This window comes from Sciurus carolinensis, chromosome 16 (assembly GCF_902686445.1).
Source record: "Sciurus carolinensis chromosome 16, mSciCar1.2, whole genome shotgun sequence".
Taxonomy (NCBI): Eukaryota; Metazoa; Chordata; class Mammalia; order Rodentia; family Sciuridae; genus Sciurus; species Sciurus carolinensis.
Window position 1 is genome coordinate 1221510 of NC_062228.1, and position 14598 is coordinate 1236107.

Genomic DNA, 14598 nt, shown 5'->3' on the forward strand with positions numbered 1-14598 from the left:
CTGTCCATGAGGCCGGGCGTCCTGGGGAGCGGAGCCGTGCAGGGGGACACTCCAGGCTAGCTTGCAGTCCTGGGCCGTGGCCGGGGCAAGCTGCCAGTATTTCACAAGATTCCCCTTTCCTTTCCTTCAAATGCTGCCGCTTTTCTTAAAAACGGTTACCTGAGCGCTCAGGTAAAGCTCTGCAGGTAAAGCTATATCTGAGATACGGCCTGGAGGCAGGCCCAAGAACACTGCGGGTTATCGCTGCATTTATCTTAATTGCTCGGGAAGTGGAGGCTGGAGAGCAGGCCTGCAGGCAGGGGTCTGTCCCGCCTCCTCCGTGCACCTTGGAGCCCAGCGGGGAGCCTGTCTTCCAAGATGCCAGGGCGCAGCTGTCGGGCCAGGGTTCCTGCTTGAGGATGGAGCCCGCCGCCCGCCAGCTGGCTGGGAGCTGGCCCAGGCGCTGGGCAGGTGCTGGTCACCCTCTCCCCACCGCTTTGTGCCACAGAGGCAGTGTTCAGGGGGCTGGATATTGTTTCTGACCTGGGCGCCTCGCTCCCACCAGCCCTCCAGTGGAGCACCAGGACCTCCTGACCCAACCTACGTCCTCGCCGAGGGCAGCCTCGGGCCTCCTCGGGCCTCCTCCAGCACGGCTGCCTGACACGGAAGCTGCCTCTCCAGGCCCCTGTTAGTCCTGACTCTGCCTCAGGGCACCTGGAGGGTCAGAGGCCACTCCCTCGGCCTCCCCTGCATCCAGAGGCAGAGGTGGCCCAGGACAGCACCCTGGGGATGCAGCTCATCCTGGCCTGCTGGTCCTGAGCCCACGCCTCCCTCGGCCTCCTGGGCACCGCACACATCTGGCTTGCAGGAGTGGCCCCAGGGAGCCCCAGTCCTAGAGGCACAGCCAGCGAGAGCCAGGCTGTTGGAAGCCCAGGAATGGCTCCTCCTGGGGCTGTGTGGGTCCTTGGGACACGTAGTGGAGCCCACATAGCGACCCCAGGGCTCTGTGGACCTGCGTTTAGGACCAGAGACGGGGCTGTATTTCCCTGAGACGAGCGGTCAGGCGGTTCTGTCCGGGAGTCCTGGAACAAGGCTGGACCAGCACATTCACGTCACAGATGGGAACAGTGGCTCAGAGGGGCTTGCCTGAGGCCACACAGCAGCAGACGGTGTTCTGCTCCCCTGGTTCAGAGCTCCCTGCAAAGGCGATGCTTGATGCAGCCAGTGGAGGAGGCAGAGGGCAGGGTTTGGGGCCCAGCTCCTGGGCTCCCGAGGAGGGAAGGGAAGGCCTGTCTGCTTGCACAACAGCTCTGGAGAAGAATGGACAATGTCCTCCAGGTGCTGAGCCCCCATCACACTGAGGAGGAAGCCACGTGTGGGGCGGAAGCCCGGAGACCCAGGAGCAGCCCCCGCTGTGCCCTGGCCTTGTCTTGGGCTGGAGCCTGCCTTCTGCTCAGCTGCAGACTGGGGGCCTCCCTGGCTCCGCCTGGAGTGGACGCCCAGGCGATCAGGCCCTGTCCTCCACAGGCCTGCTGAATGCCCTGGCCCCAGCCCTTCAGCCTTGGCGGCCTGGCCCTGTGGGTCACACTGAGAGGGCCTGGGAGGGCGTACGGTCTTGGAGGCCTTTGTGAGGACAGCTGCTACCGTCCCAAGCTCACAGACTGCCCACCCCACCTACACGTGACTTCTTGCCCGAGAGGCAGCCTCTCCTGCTGAAGCGCGCATGCTCTTGTGAGGGGCTCCCAGACCCTCTGGGCCAGAGGCCTGGGCTGGCCACTGCGCGCTGTGGGAGGCCTGCACTGTGTCCCGTGCCACACCTTGACCCAGGGGGGACACGTGAGGAGGCAGCAGGGGAGAGGGAGGCCTGGGGGTCTCTTACTCCTGCAGCTGGGGCAGCCTCCATCCATCCCTCCGAAGAGGAGGCAGTGGCCGCCTGGTGGAAGATGGATCTGGAGTGGAGCCCAGAGCGCCCTGTGCTGTCCAGAGGAAAGGGCCGCCTCTCTGGCTTCCGGGAGCCGAGCCCTCTCACCCCAGGTGCGGCCTCCACCTGAGCAAAGGGACCGGTGGCCCTGTTGGAGGGCGACTTCCTCCTGAGCTCTCCTGAGTGACAGATCAAGGAGCCTCCTCCGCCTGGGGCTGTGCTCATTACTCTCCTGCCGAGGCTCAGAATCCTATCAGCCTCTTTTTTCAATTAAAAGTGATGATAATTTTGCTTCCTAAAGACAAGAGGATTAGTTGGCCATGCAGAGACTGGGCGGGAGGCTGGGCGGGAGGCTGGGCCCGGCCTCAGGGTGTGTGTGGGTGAGGACTCCAGCCTCTGTGCTGGTGAGGCTCCTGCTGACACTCCTGTGCGGGTGCCTGAGCCAGCTGGCCACCTTCTTGACAGGCCCGGGGGTCTTGCTGAGGTGTGAGGAGGGGGGGTGGTTCTGGAGGAGGTGGGGCCAAGGCCTGTGCTGCAGGCTGCCTGTGCTGCAGGCTGCGGTGGCCCCTGTCCTGCTCTGACTGGCCCTGCTCCAGGTCTCACCTGGCCAGCACCACCACCTCCATCCTCTGGAGAGTTCTCTTGCTCTGCATGGCTCAGGTGAGAAACTGGGGCTCAGAGAGGGCAAGTGACTGCTCTAAGGCCACAGAGCTAGGAAGAGGCATGTGGGGACAGGAGTCTCCTTGTAGACAGCTCGGGCTGTGACCTTCCCATTGGCCACAGTCTCCCGAAAGGTTCCTGGGTGGCAGGCCCTGTCCTCAATTGCTGTGTGGCCTCAGTCTCTGGGCAGTAGGATGAGAGGCCCAGTTCTCTTGTGGACTCACACGGATCTGGCAGACTCGTGGCCTCTGGGAGCGTCTAATGGCACCCTCTCCTGTGGGCGGGGATTCCATCCCCTCAGGAAGGCCAGGCTTGGTGGTGGGGGTCGTCTGGCGGACAGTTCAGAGTGGGCCCCTGGCAGCAGCACCCTGGCAAGGGGCAGCCCTGCATGCTGGGCTCTGCAGGCGCTGTGTGGCCCGCCCTCCTGCTGGGTTGTCCTGTCCCTAGGACAGTAACCCCTTGCTGGGAGGACAGAGGGGGACCTGCCTGCCGCCTCTGGCTCTCTTGACTTTCCTCAGGCTCACTTGTGGGCACCATTCCTGATCCTCCAAGGCATTGCCTCTGGCTGGCCACAGGGCCTTTGCTCTTGCTGCTCTCCTCCAGGAACCTGCACCTCTCAGGTCCCAGATCTTGTGGCTGCTCTCCTGCCCCCTGCCCATGGCCTTCCTGAGCCTCTGGTGACTCATTTGTGGCCCTTTGGCTCTTCTGAGGAGGTGTGAGGAGCTTGTATTCCCTTCTTGCCATTCCCCACCAGAGACCCCGAGGAGGCAGGGGCTGCTAGGACCCTGAGGCCCCGTGTTTTCCTGATCACACAGCAGCTGGCTCCCTCCCTACCCCAGACCATCCCAGCGTGGCCCCCTCAGCCATGGGCACAAGCTGCACTCTGGTTCTGGACCCTCCTGGCCCCACTCACGGATGAGAACCGAGCTCCAGGCCAGCGGTGGCCGCAGCAGGGTGGATTGAACACAGGCTGGAGCGCCTCACCTTGCAGATGCCGGCACGGTGCTGCTCTCCCGAGGCCAGGTCTGCAGCAGACGGGACTGGCAGGCATCAGCGTCCCTCCTGCTGGGACTGAGTGGGCCCCGTAAAGTACCAGAAAGCCACGGTGCTGGAGGCAGGGCCGCCAGGTCTCAGCCTGGGGACGGCCCTTCCTCAGGGCCGCTCACACCACGGCCTGTAATTTACTGTCTGCACGGCAGCTCTGCGGCCTGGGAGCAAGGAACCTCCGCTGCCCGCTGGCCTTCCTGGCCATCAGGGCTGCCACTGCCAAGATCCACCTAGGGTTGTCTGGGTGGGGCAGGGGCAGGGGCGGAGGGTGGGGGCCAGTCCTGCGGCCAGACAGATGCGGCCTGGGGCTCATCCTCCTCTGGCCCTTCCTCCTGGACAGCCACGGTTTGCCCAGCTAAAGGCACGTGACCAGGCGAGCACCGCTTACAGTCGCATCCTGCGTCCACGCTGGGGCAGAGCCAGCGCTGGAGAGGGACTGGCAGGCGGCTGCCCACGGAAGCCGCGGAGCTTCCTTCCTTCCACTCGCCTGCTCTGCTCCTTCCCACGCGGTCACAGGCCACATCGTGGAGGGGGGTGGGCGCCAGATCCTCCCTGGCCAAGGGTGACAGCCAGGAAACCGGCTCAGCAGGCTTCCTGGTTTTCCAGGAAAAGCCAGAAATCCAGGTTCTAAAGCGAAACCACCCTTTCTGACACCGGCAGTGGCTTCACGCGGAGCTGAACTGCTGTGTGGGCCGAGCCGCCGCCGGGTCCAGCCTGAGCCGCGAGTGACCTGTCCCGGTGTGTGGCCTCCAGGATCTCTGGCAGGGCCGCCTGCTCACTCGCTTCTCCTGGCAACACGGATGGAGCCCCGGGAGTGGCTGCGGATGGGATGGACACACGACCCCCAGACCCTGACAGGGCCACGTCCAAGGTCACCTGCCCCATGCTGGCTGAAGGACGGCCATGCTCTGGAAAGTCCCAGAGATCCACAGGGTCACTATCAGAGCAGGAAAGTCCATCAGAACAGGATCCTGAGAGCTCCCCATGCTGCACTGCTCAGAGAGGGCGAGGGCGCCACACAGCAGGCCGTGGAGAGTGCACTGCAGCCAGTACACCCCAGGCCCGTGGCCCTGTGGCCCTGCAGGCTGGGCCTGGGGCGGGAGAGGGCTGAGCTGGAGGGTGGCAGCCTTGCGGCCCCACAGAGGCAGGGTGGGCCACAGGCCCCACACCTCCTGATCCGAGGCGCGAGGCCAGCAAGGGGAGGGGCCCCAGGGCACCCAGCACAGGGCAGCTGTCGCCCCTGCCCAGGCCGCTGGCCTCGCCCGTGGGGCTGCCAGGTGTGGGTGTGGAGCCAGGGTCAGCACTGGCATCTGCCCTGGCTTCCTGGGAGTCCCGCCGTGTCTGCAGCCCAGGGGTCTCTGCACCACCTCTCCAGCCTCCCCAGGAAGCCACGCCCAGCGCCCCTGCTCCCCAGCACCCCCGCCGCTCCTCCCTCCCCAGGCCTCACACCTCCACGTGGCACCTGTGCTCAGAGCGTCCAGGGACACACTCACAGGCGCAGAAGTGCGCGTGCCCCTCCTACCACCCGGGGCCTCCTCCGCCTGCCACCCCCGCCTGCGCTTGGCGCAGAGTGGGACCCGCGTGCCCGCTCTGGCCGTGGGGTCCCACAGGCCTTGCCGCCTTGCAGAGGAGGCAGCTCAGTCCCCGTGCGGCCAGGAGTTGGCTCTTCCAGCTGCTGACTGAGTCTGGGGACCCGGCAGACCCTCTCTGGACAGGCAGGTCCAGCTCCAGGTCACACCCGGGGTCTTGGGCCATATGACCCAGCCTGCTGCCAAGGGCCCAGCCCCAGCCCTGGCCCCAGAGCCGCTGCAGAGGGGCCCGCTGGCGCTGGCAGGCCCGGGGCGCGGCTGGATAAAGCTGACATTCATCCCACGGGCTTGCTCTGCTCTGGGGCCTCTGAGGGCCGCCAGCCCCTCCCTCCTGCCTGGGGTCTCCTCCATCCACTGGAGGAGAGCTGGGCAGGAAGCAAGCAGGATGCCCTGCAGGACTGGAAACACCCAGGGTCTGCTTGCTTTGATGGGGCACCCGGAGGCTGGGACGGGCAACAGTGTGGCTCTGCGGGGAGGGGCCAGGCCACAGTGCAGAGGCAGCCCAAGAAGCCCACGCTGGCAGGATGACCAGGAGTGGCTTGAGAGGGTGCGGGGAGGTGCCCAGGACCAGAGCCGGGGATCGGCAGACCTGGCCTGTGGCTAGTCCCGCCCCTCGTGTGGCCCCGGCACCACCCCGTCCTCTCACCCTCAGCCGAGGGTGTTTCTCCTCCCAACTCCATTTCTTCAACACTTCAAAGGCGCGGAAGGAGCTCCAGCCATCGGTGTGACAGCCAGGACGCAGACCTCAAGGCCACGCCCTGAGCTCCTGGCCTCCAAGGCGAGAAGGGAGCAGGCGCGGGGGCTCGGCCCCTTCTCTGTGGAAGTGCATCTGGGCGGCAGTGCTCTCCAGGAAGGCCTCCCACCCACCCTGGCCTCAGGGCCGTGGGGTCGCAAGAGGCGCGGTGCTCACCAAGGCCCAGGCCCCCGGAGCGCCAGGCCGAGCCCACCGCCCACACCCCCTCTGCTTCCGACTCTCGGGGGGCCCAGCAACCCTGCAGTCACCCTGAGCCTGGAAGCTGACCGGGCCCTGGCCAGCCTGGCCCCCTCCCTGGGCCATGTGGGCCAGCCCCGTGAGGGCCTGCCGGCCCCGGAGCCGAAGACCACGACTCAGCACCAGGCGGCCGCCGCTCTCACAGCCGCCCTGTCTCCGTGGCTGCCGGGCCTGGGGCACAGATGAGCAGCCAGGAGACACTTTACCAGTGGCTCTCAGAGGCCGCCAGGACCTGCTTCACCACTCTGAGCTCCGACCCTGGTCAGTAGAAGCCCTCAGGCAGGCTGACTCTGCTTCCTGCCAAAGGGGCTGCGACCTGCATAGGGCAGGCCTGCAGGTGACGGGTTACAGGATAAGCACCCCTTCACTTTGCTGTGTGACCTCGGACAACTGACTTAGCCCCTCAGCACCTTCTGTCCCTGCTGTAGATGGTCTGGCAAGTGTCCTACCTGGCAGGGACTCATTAGCAGTCAGCTCAGGATGGCCTCAGTGCCAGCGATTGCTCCACATCACCAGGGCTGCACCAGCCCACCCTCCCGCTGCCCCGGCAGGCGCAGACACGCGGGTATCTAAGAGCTGGGACTCCACTTTCCTGTCAGAAATGAGGACGTGGCGCGCACAACCCGACCCTCGGTGCTGCCCATCCTGGGGCCCATGGTTGTCCCCAGCCCTACTCCTGCAGGCAGGCTGTGCAGACGGGAGTCGGCAGACGTGCGCCTGTGTGCAGCCCCCTCCTCACTGCCAGACACCTGGCTCCCAGCACAGACCTAGCAGAGCGGAGACGGGGACTCATGCGTGGCCAGGACCGAGTGGACGTAGACCAGGACCAGCCTGGGCTCCGAGGCCCAAGTCAGTACTCAAAGGCAGACACTGCTGCCAGCCTCGGCTGCCAGGGACGCTGGCCACAGGGTGCTGGGCTCCCATGGGGGTCACATCAGGTGGTGGGCAAAGGCCCAGAGGCCACTGGCTGCCGCGGTACCAGGGAGGGGCTGGTGCTTCAATGCCACGTCTCTAACAGCGTGGACGCGGCCCGTTTGTATTTCTGAAGAGTGTGGCCATGCTGAGTTTTCGGTATGAGAGGTTGCAGGGAGTAAAAGAGAACTCCGCCGCCGGCCCAGCGAGCCGGTGCCCTGCCAGCACACCACCGCTGCGGGGAGGGGGCCGGCCCGCGAGGCAGCGGCCTGTCTTCCCTGGGCGTGGCCTGGCCCCTCTGTAGAGGAGCTCAGTGGATCCAGGGGCCCCTCGAGACTGTGCCCCTGAGCAGCGTTCATGGCAGGAGGAACCAGGAGGGGCCACCGAGGCCCCTGTCCCCCCGCTGTGCGCGGATACCTGCTGGACGGGTAGCCCTGGGGAAGAGGGATGTGGGCCACAGGCTCTGCAGGGCACCCTGGGTGGGGGTGAACTCAGGCCCTCAGAGGCCACCCCAGCGCCACAGCGCATAGCACCCTGCATGGCCACCGGTAGCCACCGTCCTCCCACCTTGTTGCTGAACAGCTGGGGCCCCAGGCAGGGCAGTGTCCCCCCTGGTCTCATCTCTGGCCTGGGTGGCAGGGTGCAGCCGGGCGCTGTGACGGTGGCATGTGGGTGGATGGCCGTGGCTGCACCCTTCAGAAGTCTGTCCCTGGCTCCCCACCGTCCACTCCCTCATCTCAGCTGGTCTTAATTAGCTTCCTTCAAAGTCCCCAGAGCAGTGCAGCCACGTTATGGTCCCCAGCTGCCCAGAGCTGCTGGCGTGCCTGTCCTGGGGGTCGGGGCGGCGGAACCGTCCGAGTGCCGGCTGCAGGGGCCTCTCTGCTCTGGGCCAAGAGCTGCAGAGCCTTCTGGCCTGTGCCATGGGGCGGCAGGGTGGGCTGTGGCCCCGGGCAGCAGGGGTTGGCCTGGGAGCCTGGCCACTCCAAGCTCCGTCCGTCCTCCTGGGGAGCTCGGAGCACCCTGGTCTGCGGGCCCAGCTGCACCCTCTGCTTCGCCCACTGAGCTTCAGCACCGTCTCCTCCAGCCTCACTGGGCCCCTCTGCACACCCTCCCCAGCCTCTCCTTTCAGACCTCTAAGGTGCAGAGGCCAGTGCCCAACACAGCTGGGGGAGGACATGAGGTGGACACATGAGGGCAGGGACTATGGCCACAGGGACTTACGTCCACCCCAGACTGGGCTGGCCCCACCCAGCCACTGCCTGGGAGTGGCTCAGGCTGGGCCCACTTCCTCTGGCTTCCAACAGAAGCCTAGATATTCTTGTGGACTTCTAATAGCTTGAAAATAGCCTGTGGGCAAACCAAACGTGCTGGGTGGGCTCGGCCCTGGGCTGCCCAGTTGCCATCCCTGCCCACTGTGGCTGCACCCCAGGGCTCAGGGGAGGGTCTTCCTGCTCTGCCTCACTTCTACCCCTGCAAACATCCCCCCATGTGACCACCCTCTCCTCCTGATTGGCTTCCTCTCGGAAGCTGCCTCCCCAGGCTGAGCGCCCCTAGGGTCCAAAGGCGTCTGACCACATGACCTCACGAGGGGGTTCACGGTAGCCCTGCTGGGTGCCAATTCTGTCCGGTTCTGCTGTGCATCTGCACCCTGTCCTGAGGGTCGGCTCCTTCCTGTGGCCGTCCTCCTTTGCCCTCACTGAGGGTCTCTGTGCCTCTCTCCTGGCAGCCTGTGCCTCCTTCCTGGTGTCCTTTGTGCCCCCTGCGTAGAGGCTTCTGACCGTCCCTGCCTTCCGTCCTTCCCAGTGGCCAGGGCACAGGTGCTGTCCCTACCTTGCTCACGGGCAGCACCTGCCCTCCCCTCCATGCGGGCTGTGAGCACACCCCCGGGACACGCCTCTGGGGAAGATGTTCTGGGTGCCCTCACCGAGCCTGGCCGGTGGCAGGACGGTCCTCTGGGACCTGCTCTGAGAATACAGCGGGGCAGAGGTGGCTCGGCCCCCAGGGGCTCCTGCCTCTGCTCTGAAGGTCCCAGGAGCCGCTTCTAGGCAGACAAAGACAGGAGGCGCAGCTGGCTGGTCCTGTGCCGCTGCGGAGGGGGTTTCTGAGGGAGCCCCGGGCAGGTGGCTCCAGGGCCGGAGGCCCCTCTTCCCAGCCAGTGCTGGTTCTGTGGCGTCTGGGGAAGAGGGACACCAAGACCTGCCGGTCACCTTTCACCACTGTCAGAACAGCAGCCACACGCGCCTCCTCCACAGGCTCCAGACCCGCCTGGTGTGTGACAGGAGTGTCCACGTGGTCGGTGTTTAGAAAGGGAAGGTCCAGGGCGAGGCAGGGATGGCAAGGAAGCTGGACATTCACCCTCCCAGCCGAGGGCTCCTGGCTTCCCGCAGACAGGGGTTGACCACCCTGAGGTCCCAGCCGGCCAGACGCCTCAGGGCTGCCTGACGGGGGTTTTGCCCTGGACTGTGTCCCTCTCCCAGGTCAGAGGCTGAGCTGCCCACCTCTCCCATGAGGCCTCTGTACGGAGGCTCAGTGCTGACGTCTGGCCTTTCTGTGGGGTCTTCCTGTTCTCAGCAGCTGGGGGGCCAAGAGTCCTCAGGGCCCAGGGACAGCACAACTGACTGAGTGACCCCAGCTGGTCCTCAGCAACCCTGCCCTGCCTCAGTTTCCCTATGGTAAAATGGATTTTGGGAGGACATCAGTGGGAGATGCCAGCTCAGCACCCCAAGAGGCTTAAAGGAAGGCAGTGAGTGGTGCGGGGTGGGCACGGGGACACTCCCTCAGAGGGAAACTGAGGCCCCTGGGGGCACAGCATCCTCTCCATGGGGTCCTCCAGGCGCAGCTCTCCACACCCTCTTCCTGCACCAGCACCCCGGACCACCTCCTCTGCCCGTGCTGCCCGACTGTCCTGTGCACTCTCCATCCTGCCTGGATGCCTGCTCTTGGTACTGAGTCCTAAGCATGGCTGGGACCAAGTTCTTGATCCCCGTGAACCCTGGGGAGTCTCTTTTCTGCATTAGACAGGAAGCTCCTGGGACAGAGGCTAGCGGGTTCACCACTGCGTTCCTTGTAGGATGCCTGGAGATGGTGCTTGGCAGGTGCCTGGAAGACGGCAGTCACCACCTACCAGTCACCCCCTTCAGCCACCACCCATGCGTTCTTCTACCCCCCATCCATCCACCCACCACCCATCCATCCACCCATCCACCACCCATTCATCATTCACCCACCATACATCTGTCCATCCAGACACCGTCCATTCACCTACTATCCATCCGTCCACTCACCCACCATCCATCCACCACCCACCCATCATCTACCCACCATCCATCCATCCATCTATCCAGACACCATCCATCTACCATCCATCCACCCACTGCCCATTCATCCACCATCCATCCATCCATCCATCCATCCATCCATCCACCATCCATCCATCCATCCACCATCCAGCCATTCATCCATGTGTTGTTGGGTCTAGAATTTGGGTGTGGGGACCCCATGAGCTGTACTCCATGGTCCACTGGTGACCTGGGTAGGCAACTGCTCTACTACCCCTTAATGCCTGTTTGTTCCCTGCCTTGGGCAGAGGACATGCACCATGGGAGATGGATGGCAAGGGAATTGCAGGACTGTGGTCATTAGTACCGTCTCTCTCAAGGCTGAGGAAGGGACAAGTTCCTCCTCCCTGGACAGTCTGGTTCCTATGGGGTCGGGAACTATGTCTAGCCTTCTGAGGTCTGGATCCCCCTTTCTGCTTGAAACTGTGGAGGGTCCTTGATCTTAGGGGTCAATGAGTCCATGAGGGGCCAGGGCGGAGGGAGCAGGGATGGCCCAGGACAAGGCCTCTCCTTTCCCTAGAGTGGACACTCTTCCCTCCTGCATTCCCAGGAGGAGTGCTCCGTGGTAGCTGTTTCCAGGCCCCTCCACGCACCCAGTCCTGGCCACCTGGTCTGGCTCTCTGCTCGGTCCCCTGCAGTAGTAACCACCGTGCTTAGGTCACTGAAGACCTTCCCACGTGACCCTCTGAGCAGGCCGATTTGGTGATTCCACTCAGGGTGGCGTGACCCGCCTAAGGACAGCGAGAGGCAGCCGGGCCTGGGTGTGCTCCCAGCTCACCTGCAGCCTCTCTGACGGCCCTGCGCTGAGGGCCACCAGTGGGCCCTGACCCACAGGGATGGGACAGACCAGCCCCGGGCCTCCTGCTGCTGCTCTGTTTTCACAGCTGAGAGGGAGGGACTGATCCCCGCAGCTGGGTGCTTGGCCCCCGAGGCTGCCGGGCTTGGAGCTTCCGGAAAGCAGGAATGAGCAAGCCGGCCCCATAGCAGCCTGGGCCAGCGCCTCGGTCTGCTCGGCCCAGGAGCAGCAGGAGGGGCCCAGAAGGGCCGGGCATGGGCCTGGCCAGACTCCCCTCTGGAGGGAGGAGCCGTTGCCCGGCTGGTTGGCTCTGCAGCAAGGCTTTGGGCCACCAAAGGCGGGGAGCGGGTGGTGGGTTTCTCTGGGCTCTCAGCAGGTGGGGTCACAGGGGCACTGGGACTCAGGGGTGGTGGCGTGGAGTGACTTTGTGGTTTGGGGCAGAACCTGGGTCAACTTAGGCTGTAAGGCCCAGAAGCCAGGCTCTTTCCTGAGCTCAGCCCTGGTGGGGAGGGACACCACTGCCCTGGGCACCGTGCCTCGACCCCAGCATACCTGGCTGACGTGCACTGACTGCTGCCGCGGGCCCATGGCACAAACCGCTTCCTCAGCGAGGAGCCTGGGTCTGGAGAGGGGCGGCACTGGCCTGGGATACTCAGCCGGCAGGGCAGGGCTGCCATGCTCATTCAACCCAAGGTCAACATGGGCCTTGAGTGCGGCCTCCATCCTGCCCCGTCTCAGTCCACCGAACCCTGGGGAGGGGCTGCTCGGGCCCTGCCTTGGCTGCTGCCCCAGGGCCTGGCACCCATTTGTCACCTCTGGACTCCAGTGGGGACGGTGGCCCTGTCTGCCCCCATGGCTCTCTACCATCCAGTAGAGGCTGGTGCTCAGCTGCCAGGGGTCCAAACAACCAGGGCTCCTGTGACCAGGCCTGGAGAGGGTGGTGGCCCGCCCCGTCCCTGTCTTCTCCAGGTCCCACGCGCTGCCCCAGGGCATGTGCGTCTGTGGCTCCCAGGCCCAGGCTGTTCTCCAGCCTAATGTCAAGACGCACTGGTCCCAGAGCCTGGTGCAGCAGGCGTCCTGTGCATCGAGGCCTTGCCTACAGCGCAGAGCGGAGGGCTCTGTACCGCAGCCCCAGCCCGCTGCCCACAGGACGTGCGGCCAGGGGCTCCTCCAGCTCCCTGCGTGGCTGAGCCGGGAGCAGTCAAGGCGCAGCTTGGGCACAGAGCCCTGCAGGCACCTGGCAGTAGATGGCTGCATCCCAGGGCTGCTGGGGGCACCCGTGGGCTGGTGCAGGTCAGGTTCTGGGCACGGCCAGTGCAGGCAGGTGGCCTCATAGGCCCCAGAGCCCCCTGCAGTGCTCCTGGGCCCGCAAGGACGTTGGCCTGAGGGAAGGATGCTGGGTGCCCCCTGATCTCAGCCACAGATCCTGACCCAGGTGCCCTCTGGCAGGCGGGCTGTGCCCAAGGCTGCCCGGCCTGGCTCCCGCTGCTCATCCCTCCTCTAGGATGCGGGTGCCATTACCACCAGGGGGCCACCGGCCAGACAGGGAGGACCCAGCACCCTGCCAGTCACCCCAAGGAGTCAGACACACAGCGAGGGCTTCCTACCTCGGAGGCTGGGATGGGAGCCCGTCTGAGGCCGCTCCCTCCACGTCCTCTTATCTGTGCACAGGAAGCACTTGCTGAGGATTTTGCTCTGCCTCCTCTGGCCTGCCTTTGTCCAGGCCTCCTTTGTGATGGAGGTACCCCGCTATCCCCTGTGCCTGACTGTGGGTAGGGCAGAGGGGACCCCGTGCCCCAGAGTCTTGGCACCCCGACTCCAGGACCCCGAGCTCAGTGGAGGTTGGGGAGCATCAGGAGCCCCCAGCCCTACCACTCGCTCCCAGACGCACAGATCCGGCCTGTCTGGGACAGAGCTGGAGGCCTCCAGCACTGGGGTTTCATCTTTAGTAGGCACCGAAGTCTTTGTTCAAAAGTAAAACAAAAAACCTAAAACAAAACAAAAAACCTCACAGAGGAGATGTGCCCATCTCTCTGTATCTCCTATCATTCGTCCCTATCTCTCCATTACCTGTCATCTCTCTATACCTATCTGCCTCTCTCTCCATGTCGCTCTCCCTATCTCTCCATCGACCCATCAGCTATCTCTGCCCATCTCTTCATATCTATCTCTGTCTCCCTATCGCCTCTCCTCTCCATAGCTATCCATCCTTTCATCTCTGGGGCCATTGAAGCCGAGCCCCTGGGCCTCTTAGCCACCCCTGAGGAAGGGCTCCTGACATCAGAGACAATGTGGGGGAAAGCAGAGCCCACAGATGAAAGGGGGCAGATTTTTGTGGACCTGGCTACGGCTCTGCCTGAGGCCTGCTCATTCACCAGCCATAAGTTGCCTTCTGTGTTGAGCTGAGCTTATGTTCTCAGACTTGAGAGACACTAAGTACAGGGAGAAGCAAAGCACAGCTTGACAGCCAGAGGGACACTCACGGGAACGAGCCACAGGAGAGAGAGTGCTCAGCGGGATACACAGCAGGACCCAGAAGCGACGGAGGAGCTGGGGGCTTTCCTGGAGACCTCTAGCTCTGCCACACTCAGGAAGCTTCACGGCACAGGGCCAACCAGAGTTCACCAGGACAGCCCAGGGCGCGGGCCCGCAGACAGTTCAGCTGAACACAACACACGCTTTTGATGGACGCAGGCTGGCACGCATCAGCCTCCTATGCCTGAGAAGCCACGCGACCCGTAGCTCGTGGGGTGCAGAGCGACCGGCCACTGCAGAGGCACCCACGGGGCTGCTACCCATCTCCCTGCTGGCCACAAACCCTGGACAGACCACCTCTGCCGCTGGGCCTCAGGTGGGGACTATGGTGCTGTCATGCTCCTGCCCGGAGGGTGCACAAGGATGGGCACCAGGAGGCGGGCTAAGTGCCCGCCTGCGTCTGGACTTGGCACCTGGGATGGCACCCCTGCTGGGAAGCCCTGTGGGGTGCAGAGAGAGAGGTGAGCAGACCCAGTCTGGGCTCCCTGAAGCAGCAAGACACCCAACACACGGTCATGCCTGCCCACGAGCCCAAGGACGTGTCCATGGGCACACAACCCCTGACCAGCTCCCCATGGCCATGAGGGAAGCTTCTTCCCGGCCCCCTGCCTCTGACACCCCGCGGACAGACCTCACTCCATGCAGGCAGGCCCCAGGGCTGGCTCACTCCTGGGGGCTGCATGGCCAAGACGTGGCCGTGAGGCCCAGGCCCAGATGGGCAGCCGACGCGGGCAAAGCTGTGCTGGGCCAAGGTGCCTGTGGAGCAGGTAGGGTGCGGTCAGCCCAGAGGCTCAGGGCTCCTGGGGTGGACAGAAGTGTCTGCAGGGCCA